General features: G+C 44.1%; 1 pseudogene; it reads right to left on the bottom strand.

Moving 5' to 3' along the window:
- Nucleotides 1-566: 566 nt before the first annotated feature.
- Nucleotides 567-1,543, bottom strand: LOC141512195 (UPF0488 protein C8orf33 homolog pseudogene; annotated as a pseudogene).
- Nucleotides 1,544-3,151: the final 1,608 nt, after the last annotated feature.

Here is a 3,151-nt window from a genome sequence, read left to right on the forward strand (position 1 = left end):
GGAAAAAGCAGCTCAATGAAGAAATCCATAAGTGCAAAATTCCCATGGGATGAGCCTTGCCCTGACCCAAGGAGAAATGTATGGGATTTTGCGTAAGAGTATTTAGATTGAGATGTAAGGATTATATAATCCTTTTGAGCTGTATCATGACTGGTGACCCCCTGGATTATGCTGACTCTGCCCAGACATAACCAAATTGATCTAGCAAGTTCCTTTCTGTGGCCCATTTTGCAGTCCCAGAGATACTCAGATGAGAAAGTAGAAAGGATTTTACTGAATGAAGACCTCTCTCCTACTAAAAAGTAGAGGCACCAAGGTAATAAAGAGATAAAAGTCAAATCAGCCTTTTTCAAGCAGCTTCAGCTGCCTCGTCTTCACCCTTCAGCCAGGGCTCAGTACAGAGGGAATTCATGAGTCTTCAAGGAATTCAAGATATGGTAACTACATAGCTATTCCACAAGGAGCCTGATGCCCCCACATGTCGAACAAGGGCTTCAGTGACAATGACCACACACCTGAAAAGCAGGTGGTCTGAGTCATCTTGGTATCTACCTACCAGGTGACTTTCACAAACCTTTTACTTCCCTCCAGCCCCTAGAATGGGTTGGGGAATGGCGAAGGCAACTTTTCTGGCAGAAATTAGGGGGTTCCTGGTAGGTAGGGACTAAAAAGTTAAACCTAAATTCTTCCTCCGGAGAAGACAAAGAACTCATCCGTCCACCTGGATGATGCCTGCAGATTCGGCTGCTCTTCCTTCGACAGGCAGCACCCGGGCTGATGTAGCCCGGCCTCCATGGTCCTCAGCACCGCTCGCCGCTCCCCCTCCATGCGGGCCCGGTAGTCTCCGAACAGCGAGCGCACCAGCTGGCGCTTCTTGGGCAGCTCGGCGCGATGACTTCGCAGCGTCCCGACGGCTCGGGCCGCGTGTTCGGCCTGCTTGGGGGTGGACTTCTGCCTGCGCAGGCCCAGCTCCAGCTGCTCCACGCACCAGTCCAGTTCCCTCTGCAGTCGCAGCTGCTCCTCCGGGTCCCGCACCCCGGGCGCCCCCTCGGCGTCCCGGCTCGGGGCCGGCCCGTTCGGCCGGGCCGGGGAAGGCGTTGGCGGCTTCTTCTTGTCCTTCTTGGCCGCCCCGCAGCCTCGGCCGACGGGCTCCGACTTACGCTCCGGCGCCAGCAAAAGAGGCGGGAGAGGCGGGAGCTGGGGATCACCGGGAGGTGGGAGCCCCTGGCCCCTTCCTCAAGTCATCTTGAAAAATTTTCATGAACATAAATTTATCAGCTTGGTGTAGTACCAATTGCTTCCTGATACCAAGTGTGGGATCAGTTGGAAGGACCAGAAAAATATCCATTACAAACCCCAATTTCTGTGATTATCTCACAGGTAGAATGGTTTTTCAGGCCATAAGTCCTTTGGCATCACTGCTTCAGTTTTTGGTTTGTAATACCTTTAAAAATCCTTAATCGGGAATCATCCCTCTCCTCCTGTCCTATAAACAACTAAGGGGGCAAGGGTTTAATGAACAAATCACATACATTACTGGCATGCTGTCTGGTACACATCCCAAACTCTCAGCTTCATTTTAGTCTGCTTATGACCCAGATCCCTGAGTATCATATAAATCTTTATCCCTTCATTAGTGTGATAGGACCAGTATTTCCTGACACAGCTTCCCTGACTTCCTACCCCTATGTAACCTGATTAGCCCCAGTTTCCTGTCCTAAAAGGTCTAACTCTCAAATGGTGGGGGCCTGAGACCATCTTGTGGAGAGTCACCATACCCTAATGACGTACTGACTAGATAAGTTTCCACTTGGAGATGGTGGGGGCTAAGGACATTCAGGGAAGCAAAGTGCCAATGAATCCTTGCTGTATATATCCTTGCTACTTTTGGTAAAGTACACTTTTTTAATTCAATGACTCATAAGTGACTCATTCGAACATCAAATCTGAACCAAGAGAGTGCTGGAAGTAGAGCCTTGCCTACAACACTTAGGTATCATTATAACTCTGGCCTTCAAAGCATAGCCTTCAAGACAAGCATCAGCATTCACATTAATTTTCCCTATCCAATTGTGGTTTGAAGAATTCTCAGTTGGTTAATATTGATACCTTTGACAAACTGCATCTAATATGGCACTAATCAAAATGTCACTATTTTTATCAGTTCACACTTGAAATCTGGTTCCATATACATTGCTTTGGAATTTTTCAATGATCACCCAAAACTAAGAACTCCCGTTTATTTGTAGGGTAGTGAGTTTTTCTCTCACTACATCCTTTACTGGCAAAGGTAAATGGTTTCTGATGACCATCACTCTTTTGGAATGAAATTGCTTTTAAGCCTTTCAGATTACAAAAGCTTTATTCTGATCTGTATATGCCAACACCAGTTAATGTAATGAAGCAATTCATCAAATCTTTAAAGCTTCACATTTATCTGTCAGATAATCTTCAGATGACTTCAAAAAATTTTTTCTACCTATATCTAAAATCTCTTATCTCCTATTTATTTATTTCATCTTCTAATCTAAATGATGAACATAGTTTAATTTAAGGCATAAAGTTTTGCTTCTTCCTATATTAAAAATAGAAGGGGATGAAGTAAAATGAATTTTTGCCATATGCAAACATATAAAGTTGTCAGAATTGCTGTATTCTTTAAAGACTCTAGATTTACTATCCCAACCCTACAAGTATACTAGCAAGTTGATCTTAGGGTGAGGCTATATATTCTCTTTTTTTTCTTTTCTTTTTTTTACTTTTAGGTTTTTGCAAAGCAAATGGGGTTAAGTGGCTTGCCCAAGGCCACACAGCTAGGTAATTATTAAGTGTCTGAGACTGGATTTGAACCCAGGTACTCCTGACTCCAAGGCTGGTGCTTTATCCACTACCCACTTAGCCGCCCAAGGCTAGATATTCTCTATATATTTCCTTAACCCTAATGGACAATGGAATTTTATCTAATGCTATCAGTTTGAGCTCCTATTCTAGTGTATTTACCTTATATCAATTACCAATTAATATCTCTTCAGTACTGACAGATAATTAGCATCAATTAACTTTTACAATGGGAAGTTTATTGAAAAGATTCAGTAATGATGAAAGCATAAAAAAGCCCCCCCCTGAGTCAGGGATTTTTTCCCTTCTACCA

The sequence above is a fragment of the Macrotis lagotis genome, chromosome 2 (assembly GCF_037893015.1).
Source record: "Macrotis lagotis isolate mMagLag1 chromosome 2, bilby.v1.9.chrom.fasta, whole genome shotgun sequence".
Classification (NCBI taxonomy): Eukaryota; Metazoa; Chordata; class Mammalia; order Peramelemorphia; family Peramelidae; genus Macrotis; species Macrotis lagotis.